The sequence below is a fragment of the Pituophis catenifer genome, unplaced genomic scaffold (assembly GCF_029215685.1).
Source record: "Pituophis catenifer annectens isolate HBS135680 unplaced genomic scaffold, rPitCat1.0.hap2 SCAF_3, whole genome shotgun sequence".
Taxonomy (NCBI): domain Eukaryota; kingdom Metazoa; phylum Chordata; class Lepidosauria; order Squamata; family Colubridae; genus Pituophis; species Pituophis catenifer.
Window position 1 is genome coordinate 174,950,229 of NW_027256883.1, and position 12,314 is coordinate 174,962,542.

Consider the following 12,314-nt stretch of genomic DNA (forward strand, 5'->3'; position numbering starts at 1 on the left):
GATGGGTTTTTTTTTCTTTTTACTGAAATTTTTTTTTGCATTAATATATTAATTCACTTACCAATATACTTAAGATGCTGTTCTTTCTGCCGAAAGTTCCCAGAACCATGTGCATATGCACACACACAAACCCACACATATCAAATCAAATGAAATCAAAATCTTTATTACAGTCATAGATCAGCATAGACACCCAACACGCATGCACACACAATATATAAAAATAATATAAATTTTAAAAAATCTGATCACAAATATAAAGCTTATTTTAAAAGGGAAGTCTAAAAGACTCTGGCATGTGGTGTCTTACAAAGCCCTGGGTAAAAAGCATATTTTAGTTATTATTATAACACACACACACATTCTACATGGGATCAGTTGTATTTTCTTTGGGAATATTTCCTAACTGAGGATTGACTCAAGGAAGCCTTAGTCCTGACCATTATAATTGTGAGTCAAATCCAACAGTGAAAGTGGTATGCAGGGGTGGGTTCTACTTACCTTTACTACCGGTTCGCAATGGGGCCGTGCATGCGCAGAAGCATTTTGATGACGTCAGGGTCAGTGGGCGGAGCCTCCTGCCGGTTTTACTACCGGTTCTATAAAACTGGTACGAACCGGGGGCAACCCACCACTGGTGGTATGGGAATAAAAATGAAGATAACTGCAGAATTATTATTTTCCCTTCCTTTTTCATGTATTATTAGACAACCTGTGCCTTGTTGGGTCATCCTTTCAGAGGTAATTCCTTACCTGAACAAAGAAACAGAATGACCACAGAACAGGAAAAAAACCACCAGTGATTTCTGACATCCTGCCAGCTTCCCCATTAATATTGCTTGTGAGAAAATAGCAGGGAGTTTTGGAAATCACTTTTCCTCCTCCTTTGCTGACCTGTGGAACTTTCTGCCATTTTGCTGAAGGGAGGGCGAACAAAGGGACCACGAAAAAAAACAAACTCATCTCGCTCTGTATCTCAGCATCTTCCAAAATCCTTCCTGAGAGGAAGTGGCTTATCCATCAACTGCCAGCATTCCCCAGTCAGCTCTACCACACAGCAATTATCTGAGTTGCTCCTTCATCCTCATAACCTCACCATGGTTAAGAGATTTGTCCCTGGTTCCAAAGCAGCCAACTGCCACTCACTCATCAGGCTTTTCCACCAGCCAACTAGGCACAGGGGAAGGAAAGAGGGTGGGGACATACTCCTCCCATTTTCAATTGCACCACATAATCTATGAGTTTTGGGGAAGTATAGTCAGAAGCACAGTAGTGCTGAAGCTGCCATGTCTTTGTCAAATTTAAATCCCACAGGAGTCATGGATCCCAGATTTTGGATGCATTTTGCAAGTTAACCCATTTGAGTTACATTGGTTCAAAACTTGTTGCTCTATAATGCACAATTTCACCCAATTGAAGGCTGCAAACAGACACAAGAATTTTAACAATATACTAGTTCAGAGAATATTAATTTGATAGTTGAATAACACAAGAGAAAATGATTAAATATTATCTTTCTTAGCACCAGTCTTAAACCACTTCATTTTTTTTGTACTAGATGATTTAAAGCTAGAAAGAGGCTGGCAGATCTAATACAATGTTTGCAGCATAGCCTTAATTTTTATGCCTATTTACAACATCATTCTACTAGGTATGGATTTGCCCAGAATTATTTACTCTGCATTGCTGTGAAATTAGAGATTCACTATAGCCATTGGGGCCATTAAAAATAAATTAAAATTCTGCAGTTTAGGTGTTTAGAAAAGGAAGCAGATAACTTAGTTCAAATCTTATTTACACTGTTTGTCGGTATATAAACAATTACATTTCCTGAAAAATAATCCTTACCTACATTGCTTTTAACAGTTAGGGTTTATCACTTAGTTTTTCCTAGTGTATAAAAAAATAAAGTACCCCTTGATATTTTAAGGAACAATTTGTATGTAGTTTTGAAAAAGTCAATATATATTTATGTTAAAGAACAAACATATAAACATATTCATGTATACAACACAATAAAATGTAAAATATATTTGTAGCGTGAACTATTTGTTCATAAAAGTGAAGTCTGCAGAATTGTAATGTATAGTTCTTCACATTCGAGGGCCATTGTCTCATCTGGCTCATATGGGAAAGATCATTTATTGTGAGAACCACATGATGGAGTGTCTTTTCTGAAGTCATCTTTTTCCATATGATGCAGAACAGGGGTGGTTTCTACTTACCTTTACTACCGATTCACAACGGGGCCATTGGTGATGTTGGGGTCGGTGGGCAGAGCCTCCCACCGGTTTTACTACCGGTTCTATAGAACCGGTGCGAACCGGAGGCAACCCACCACTGATGCAGAAGATGAAATTTTCAAAAGTAAGCCTTTCTCTCTCTGGACCTGGTTTCTTAAGTCTCATGCATCTTATCCTTAGAACATTGCTTTTTTGTTTTTACATTTGTAAGACAGAGGACTTTATATCCCTTGGGATATAAGGATATCTACACTAGATCAAAGAGATTCTACTTCTGGGTAATTATGTATCTAGAGTCAGGAATTGGTGATTTATTAGGGATTGTTCACAGGGCAGTGGCTGACCTGTATCAGTCTTGTGAAGAGCTAGTTTGATATTAAAAAGTATGGAAAGAATGTAAGATGAAAATATTTTCAGCGACTTGCAGAGATTTGACGAGGGTCTGTCATTAGTGGTGGTGGGTGGTGTGTGCTGTTTTCCAGAACCTAAAATGACTGGGGCTGCATCACCATATATGTTTGGCAGAGCTTGTTTTAAAACCTATAATATTTTATCATAATGGCTTTTTCTTGGTAGTTGAATAAAGATTTTTGTTCCTTTTTTAAATTATAGTTTCTTCTGGAACTATATTTGGCATGGAGAGAGTTAAAAGCTATGTAGTTAATATTCACTGTCATTAGCACCAGGTAGCATTTGTTTTTACTCTGGGTTTGGGGTCTTAGCTGCACACCTCTGATTTATATTAGGTAGTGATGGCTTAATGCAGCTATCACAAAAAACACAACTGAGAACATTTGAAAGAATTCCAAGTCGTTTTTCATTTCAAGAAGAATGAACAGGATAATTAAAGTTTTAAAATTAATTATTCTACTGTCTTTAGAGGAACTAGAAGGCCATTCTTTTGTCTCTGGGTCAATTTGAGGAACTGGAAATCAAAGTAATTAGCTGAGAATAAAAAAAATAGTCTTACGGGAAGTCCATTTGTTCTTCTTGGTGGGGTTTCTGATAGCAAGTATTATTAGTACATACATAAGAGGATTCAGCCGGCAGATAGGATATTGTGCTCCTATTTGAGTCAGTACTTTGTATTCTTTATGTGGAAGTAAGTTACTCCTCTCCCCAGCAGCTAAGGGTTACCTTCAGCAGACACACAGGCAGACAGATGATTTAGAAAATGATGTCTGTCAAGTTTGTCATTAATGGAGGCAAGATGTAGATGGATCAAGGATGCTGTGTCCTTTGAAAAAAATAAAAGATTGACTTGAGAGCTGATCAGAAAGGGAACAGGCAAGCAGTGGGCATTCATGTGTGCCTCATCTCAACTGGGCTGTTATATTTTGTTAATATATAAAACAGAAAGGGAAGAAGGCTCGTTGCTTTGTTTTTTTACAATATCTCTAATTTTAGTTTCAGTAAGCAATCCGATTGTTTAATATGAATAAATCATCTTCATTTACCAAGGTGTGCAGTCCACCACTAGAATTAATTCATCAATCTTCACTTGTTTTGAGGCTTTCTTAGACTCAGGAGTCTGGAATTTGTTTCTTGCTTTCTGCCTATATGGCAGCTGATCGTAGGCTTCCAAGAAAAGCAAGTAACTAAAAAAGAGGAGGTCACTAAAAATGAAACAGAAGTAATGTAAAATGCTAAAGCCTACAGAGAAATGTCATGAATAAAGCAGAGGTGCATCCTAGCCTTGTCTACATATATAAACTAAATACATGGCATAAAGCTACATATTTTCACTATACCACTGTACTATACAAAGTTGGCATTACATGCTAGTAATCGTACAGTCTTTCCTTCCTGCTTTCCGCTGTCCACATAAAGCCTCCAGAACATATCCTGAACAGAAAAATCCAATCAACTTTCTGATAGTCAATCACACAGAAGATAAAGCAGATTTCTTATCTTTGTTTTCAGTGCAGAAATGGGAAGAAATGGCAGAGAGGCATATTCTGAGGAAATGTTAGATGAAGCACCTGAATTGTCTTAGTGACAATTATATAATGTCTGATCTTTTTGGAATACTGCTCTGCATAGTACAGTGAGAAGTTGAGGTTGCATTTATGGCCATTTGCATGGTGTGCACAATGTACACCACAAAAACTTTTATCTTTCCTGAAAGATGGAAGCTTAAGAAGAAGAAAGAAAGAAGGATATCATTGGTTCCAGCTAAAATTTCCATAATGGAATACAATTAAAGGGAAGGAGACTGGTGGTTCAAAAATGTGAAAAATAAATAAATAAAGGGCAATATTAATGCATCAAATACATAGTTACTCAAAGCAAAGCTAGATTTAACCACTTAACATAACAATATTTCAGTGAGTAATGTTTCAGGGTAGCATTCAAATCATGCAGTCAGTGAAGTCCTTTCCAAGGACTCTCAAGTCCAGCCGTACCTGTTTTCCATTCCAACTCCTCAGCCATTGCTACTTAGCATTCTGTAAAAACTTAGCATATTTGGTCCTCACTGAGCTCTATTTTCCCTACAGATGTTCCACTATTCTGTATTCTCTTATTGAATTCATCCCAGTGACAGTTTTGTTTGCATAAGGTTGCACTCAGGCTGGCATACGCTATTTTCAGAATTATTGGTTTGGATTCCGATGTTCTAAAACTTCTGTGGTCCAAAGTGGGATATGCTATTTCAGGGTCTTCGGTCTGTCAAGTCAGAAAAATAGTCAGGTTTGTATTTAAATTAGCAGAATTAGCAGAAGGTGAAGTTGGAGGATACTGAGGAAGGATGTCCCTCAAGGTTTCTCTGCTTACTGAAATGCATTTTAGCTGTTTCCAAGTTCACAGGAAGGTATCTGTGTTGTTCAATCAATGTCTTGTATAGCCTACAGTACATTCTAGCTGTAGAGAAGCTTGTGCTTTTGGTGCATTGCATCTAACTGCTGCATTGCCCTGCGACGTTAGCCTTCAGAAATTAATGATGCCTGCACTCACTTGCCATGTATGAGAAGCAATTACAGTATTACACCTTTTTAATATGAATGAACCTGATCACACAGTACAGCAAGCATATAGAGTTTGGAGGAAAATTGGTGCACCTATATATCAGGCGTTTCTATGGCCATTTTATATTACTAAGGGGTGGTTTTGTTTTTTTTTACATATTCATGATAACTACAGGACAGAGTTTAAACTGCCCATAGTTTAAAAAGCAGACAAATTTCTAACAGTGTAATTCAAGGAAATTTGTTACCATCTGTAATTCCTGATACTGATGACCTATACATAGTTATAGCACTGAATACATTTTCATTGAAACAGAGGACTGATCTGTTTTGAACTTGACCTCCTCTACTCTCCAGGGACATGATCCTATCTTACAAGAATCTGTGCTCTTTATGAACGTGCAACTTGTTTCTGAATGCTATCACATTGCCAAATGTGTATTAATGAATCATTTGTGCTATTGAATAATATATTCAATTGGGCAATGGCAATTTTGAATCAGAGAAGTTTTTATAGGGATTAGGGGGCTTTTTTTGCACGCAAAGACATACTGTATGTGATCCCATATTTCAAGAAATTCAGAGCGCTTTGTTGTAGGTTTCAGTGGCTTACATTTGTTCCTGATGTCATACAGTGAAAATAATTACCCGTATAATATTAAGAAAAACAGATAAATGGAACTGATCCCATGTTATATACTAAGGGTTGTTTCACATATTTCTCTGGAGCACTGCATCCGCGATTACAAGACCACATGTTGAATTCATGACATTGGAAGTGAGCAACAAGTTCATCTCCCAACAGCTGTGATAATTTCACTCCCTGGCATATGGCCACCATATTTCAACTCAAGGATTTCATAGTTAAACAGGAACTGAAGACCGAAGCTATTATATTCCATTTTATTGGTCAATTTCCTCATGCTATTATCAAACAAATACAGGTACTCCTCGACTTAAAACAGTTCATTTAGTGACCGTTCAAAGTTACAATGACACTGAAAAAAGTGACTTATGAGGATTTTTCACACATATGACCATAGCAGCATGACCCTGGTCACATGATTTACATTTGGATGCTTGAAACTGACTCACATTTACGACGATTGCAGTGTCCTGCGGTCACACGATCTCCTTTTGTGACCTTCTGACAAGCCAAGTCAATGGGGAAACCAGATTCATTTAACAACTGTGTTACTAATTTAACAACTTCAGTGATTCACTTAACAAATGTGGCAAGGAAAGTCATAAAATGGGGCAAAACTCACTTAAGAAATTTCTCACTTAGCAACATCAATTTGGGCTCCATTGTGGTCATAAATCGAGGACTAGCTGTAACCTACACAATATAATTTTCTTCATTATGTAAAAAGCTCACATACAATATTTTATTGCAACTTTATATTTTCATATTTTCCTTTTTGCACAACACAACATCTAAGTTGTGAATTGAGTTTTAGGAATATCCTTAGTAATTACTTCTTTTCTGTATCCATGTTTTCAATTAATCATCACTAATTTTTATTTGGTCGTAGACCAGCAAATAAAACAAAGATCACACTTAAGATAAAAAGAGAAAGACATAAAATTCTAAAATATTTAAGAAAAATTGGAGGAGATATTACAGGACTATAGAGCACGACTTAATTGTGGTCAGCAAGACAAAATTGGAATGATCAGTTAATAACTTGAGATAGAAAGCATCAGGATGACCAAAATGCTTAGTTTAAAATGAAGATAATAATTCTTGGTGAGCATCTGCATAGAGGGAGCAATACAAAATAACTTGTTCCATCATTTCAATTGCAATCTTGGTTCAAAAGGAATATTTTGGTATCTCCCTTCAATAACAGCTGTTGAGAGGGCATTCAATCTAGCCAAGGATAAAGCTCTTCTAAATTTCAGAGTTGTTATAGAACTTAGGTATCTGTCTAATTGGAGAGAATATGTAGAATGGCCCAAAAAGATGTTTCTAGGCAGGATTGATAAATCAGATCTAGATTGATGATCCATTGTTCATGCACATTTCTAGCCGATAAAGGTGATGGCTGCCCATGTAAAACCATAGGATCTATTTAACATGTATTGCCTAGGACTAGGAAGTGGCCAAGGCAACTGGGAAAAAGGAGCTTAAGCCAACAGGAGGAGATGTAAATCTAAGCATAAGTTTCTGTTTAAGAAAAGACACGATAACTGCTTTTCAAAGAAAATCATCAGAAAGGTCATCTGAGTTAATGTTTTACCCAATACTAACATTTCAAGTGGTTTGTCCTAATATTCATTATGGATGAAAGGTAACTTTCTAAAAAAAAAATTGGCCAGGGAATATTATCCTATATTTGGGCTTATATACCTTTATCTTAAACTCAAATGTATATTGTTAATGTGACTATATCATCTTTGGTTTGGAAAGAAACATCCAGCCAAGGAAGGTGTTTTTATTTGTAGGCTGTATGTAACTTGTTATGACTTAGATTGATGAATAACCAAAGGACGAACAAGTGAAGCTAAAACACAGCACTAAATAAAACATTTCAGAGCAATTTTATGAGAAGGTCACTAGAGACACTAGCCAGATCTTGGGGTTCCCCCCCATAGATAGTGAAAATGGTATATAAAAAGTGCTCTGAGCAGTGTCAGATTCAGGACTGCACACAAACTACAGATCTAATCCCAGAAGTTTTCACTAGTTGTCAATGGAGCATTCCACCAATACCACCTTTACTCTGTTTTTATCTGAACTAAGTTTTGATTTACTTACCCTCAGCTATCTATAGCAGTCATTAATGGAGGTCATATTCTACCAGGATCTGATGGAAGGAAAAACAGAGCTGAGTTTACTGCTGTGTCAACTTCCCATATCAATTCTTCTTCCAATAGATCAACCTGGACTTTAAAAGGCAGGTTTGCCAGGTCAGGATGAGGTGAGATTAGAAGACAACTCCAGCTTACTACTGTTTTATTAGCTTCTAGTCTTCTGTCTTTGCTATAATAGAACCTTTCTTAGGTCATCCAAATAAGCTGGTTGTCAAATAACAGAGCTCTGGATTTTCCCATTTAAGAAATATTTTGCCTAGTTACTTACAGCGAAACATCTGATTCAGCAATTATTTAGGTCTGTTTTTGCATCTTTCTCAGAAAAGCTTGCTCTCAAGTGTAACAAGATATAATATGGGTTTCTATGCTAAATGAAACACACAGCCCCTATCTACAGATGGATAATATGATCTTCACATCTGTTAGGTATGGAAGAAATAACAGATAAGTATATCATGAGTCATTGGTTACAAAGGTCAAAGTACTAAATAGGAAACAAGAGATAAATAGATAATAGAACAAAGCTTTAGTTTCAAAAGCTGGCTCACATTCAAATCTATACTGAGAGAGAACAAAAAAATTCTATGCCAAGCCACTTGTAGCTCTTCTGAAAAAAAATGACAGATTTCAAAACTTCAGAGGCTGTAAAACACAGAAATTATAATTAGTTTAGGTGCCCTGTACTATACCTTAATCCCAATATGATAGCCAATTTCTGAACAGCCCTTCATCCCATAGCTGGCTCTTCTTTCTTATCAACAATTCAAATCTACTCACCAGTTTCTTCTCTTCTTCCTAAGTCTCCTTCTCTTTCAGTTTTTCTCTGTCCCATCCATGGATGAAATGCTACCGGTTTGGACCGGTTCCGCTGAAGCAATAGCGATGGTGGTGGGCGGTTCGGAGAAGTGATGGCAGCATGAGGCTCTGCCCACCCGCCCAGTTGTTGTTACTTCCTGGTTTTAACCAGGAAGTAACCTGTTTTTTACCCTCTGCACATGTGCAGAGGGTCCGCATATACATGTGATGCATGTGTATGAGTGGAGTGAGCGTGTGCAAGCGGCGCATACACTTCCAAACCAGTAGATTTCACCCCTGGTCCTATCTAACTTTTTAGATGAGATACATTTATTACCTCTTAGATCTATATCCTATTTTTTCCTCTAGAAGCTCAAAACAGGGTTGATAGAACTTCCTTCTATAATTTTTATCCACAACAGTGTGAGCTAAATTGTGTTAAGCACCAGTGACTGCCACTCTCATTCTGAGTTTTCATTCTGAAGGTGGTCTAGTACTTTTAATTACATCTTCCTCCACTTGGACCACTTTTGTAACCAGAAGTTCTGTCTTCTGGGGGACACAACCATTGTATGATCCCCTTATTGAAGATAACAAAGGCTAGAAATCATGAATATTTATTGCAACCCAATTGTGAAATTAGGAAGTCAAGGCCATTGTTGGGTTCCAGCTTCTTTTGCAATTCAGAATCTGAAATTTAAGAACTGGATGCAGATGTTAGTTTGGTGTCACTGTTTCTGCACTTAAGAAATTTACCATGTAGAATGGATCATACAGAAACTGCCTAGCCGTGATTATCTACTACTCCCATGACTGAAGAAGCACACCTCTAGAACAAGACATAGGCAGCATTCCATGGGTGGGACTGAATAGGCAGATGTTGGTGTACATGAAGCTTGATTTGCTGATGGTTCAGAATCCAATTCTCCCTTCCAACTTCAATAAAAATAATTTATTTTGGGTATTTCTCGGTAGGAACATCAGTGACAACTTTGGTGCCATCTGGGATGATGCTGGTTATGTTCCCTTCCAGTTCATGTCAACACTGCAGAATCAGATATACTTTTTAAGCTAATGCCAACAAATTTCACTTGAAGAGTTGCTCTTTGCATATTGGGTCCATTGTCTATGACTATAAATAAATAATTCATGGTGGCAAACATAGCTGACACTCCTTCCTTCTCCTATTTTTCCCCACCCACTCGGCGAGGTGGGTGGAGCTGAAATAGAGTAACTGGCCCCAAATCACCCAGCCAGCTAAAGCAGGACTAGGACTCATGATTTCCTTGGTTGCTAGACTGGTGCCTTAACCAGTAAACCAAACTGGCTCTAGTCTATATGTGACCCTATCTGGCTTTCTGGATAATAAGATCTCAACCATGTGCTTCATAGTTGTACTCATATCATATACTGGGTGAGTCATGTTCAGCACCACAGTAAGAAGCAATATTTATCCTACATTCTGAAAAGAGCTGTGGTCTATAATTGCAAACATTCCTTTCATTCACAATTCACCCCTACCCATTCTTAGTGAGGACAAGACAAGAAACCTGAACTTCACCTCAAGTGAGATGTAATGGATGTAAGCAGTAAGCATACTTGCAGCTCTGCCAGCATTTCCTCCCTGCATTGGTGATACAGAGGGTATCATCCATCTGCATGATAGCATTTGTCAGATCTGATGCCTTTGAAGCATCTGCTAGATGTTGCCTGATAGCTACTTCCACTATTATGCAGATATCCTGCTGTACTCAAGAGCTGATGGCCTGCTGCTGGACAGCATCATGGACTCTGCCTAGTGTTGCCAAAGGTGGGAAGGACATCTGGATGTCTAAGCAGATGCTGAAACAACCAAGAACACAAGAACAAAAGACACCTGGTGTTTTCTCCTTGTTCAGACATGCCCTAGAATAGTTGTAGAACACATAACAGGGGTTTTCAAGCAGAATCTTGATGGGGTTCCATATTATGTTACCTTCTGAATTGCTGTGCCCATTTGGGCCCACCGTGTGCCATGGATTCAAATTTGAAAGGACAATTCCTCCTACTCTTGACCTTCATTTTCACTCCTAGTTGCTAACTGAGAAGAACAGGCTTGTTGCCTGAAGTGTTAATCTCATCACATTTTCTGGTTTAATTTCAATCATTTCTAATCAAGATACTTGTGTTTTGAGTCATATTCAAAAGTAATTCTTGTTTTAATTTGTACTTATATCTGTTTGGTTTCATTTGTAATCATTATATTCAACGTTCTAGGCTTGAAATGGGTCATTTTCAGACTGTTTTGCATATCCCTAGGAATTAGCCATTGCTTGTGGGATGAGTTATTCATCCTAGCAATATTAGTAGAATTTGAGATGAAGTCTGGAACATCACTGAATCATTATTACAATCTGCTTCTACATTTTCTGAAACAGACTTGATGTAGGAGATGACCAGGCTGAACTCAAGGGAGGGGTCAAATGCATCATCAGTCTCGAGTCTCTTTGTGCCCACAAGAAATCTAAGTCCAGCCTACCTTGAATTCCATTGGCTCTTATCTTCCACCAAATTGCTTTGACCATTAGTAGTTCAGATTCTTGTAGAGAATTTAAGCTTGCAATAAACCTTTTATCTGAATTGGCTGGATTTCCTGATTTCCCCATGCTTCATAGTTAAATCATCAATACCAGTTTTTTCCCTCCACCCCACACCCACTCATGCATAGTTCTGAAGAACTTAAAAGATTTATGTTGGCTCATAGTCATGTACATAGTCTCCTCCCTATTTACTTACAGAACTCTGTGAGATAGGTTATAGGCACAAGAGCTTTTGAGGTCTTTAAAAAAACATTCCCTCTCAAATCACAAATGCTCACAATGTATCTGAAGCAAGTGGGATAATCTCAAAATGAACTAAGAGAAAATCATAAACATTGGACCTGGAAAGTGATAAGTTGTTGCTTCTTGTCCAATTATGTTGATTTAGGGAGAAGACCAATTTCAGCAGTAATTACTGCTACTTAATTTAACACCAGTTATCAATGATGTGCTGAGTTGGCTTTTTCACTCCCACACTGAGCCCTGAAAACAAATTGGTTATACTTATACACACCAACTAAGACTAAGGCCCATTTTTCCATTGACAGGTAAGTAGGCAATGATTACAGATGACTTAGTCATTTCAGCTATAAAGAGTAGCAGTCTTCTTAATAAGAAGTAGGAATAAAACAGCTGATCATCACTAGAGCCTGGGAGCTGTCCTAAAAAACTCAGAGATGGAGAATGGAGAGATTTTTGTGGAGTTTATGCTTTGATAATAACATATCTAATTTGGGCCTTCTGAATGAATGTTTTGTGAATTGAAACACAATTAAACTTTCATGTTTGCTTCTGAATTTTTCAGTGCAGTGCTTCCATTTTTTAAAATGCATGGTTTATGGAAAGATTTGAAAAACATATACATATTTTCAAAAATAATGAATAAAAGTTCACTCAACTAGAGGAAACTGTTC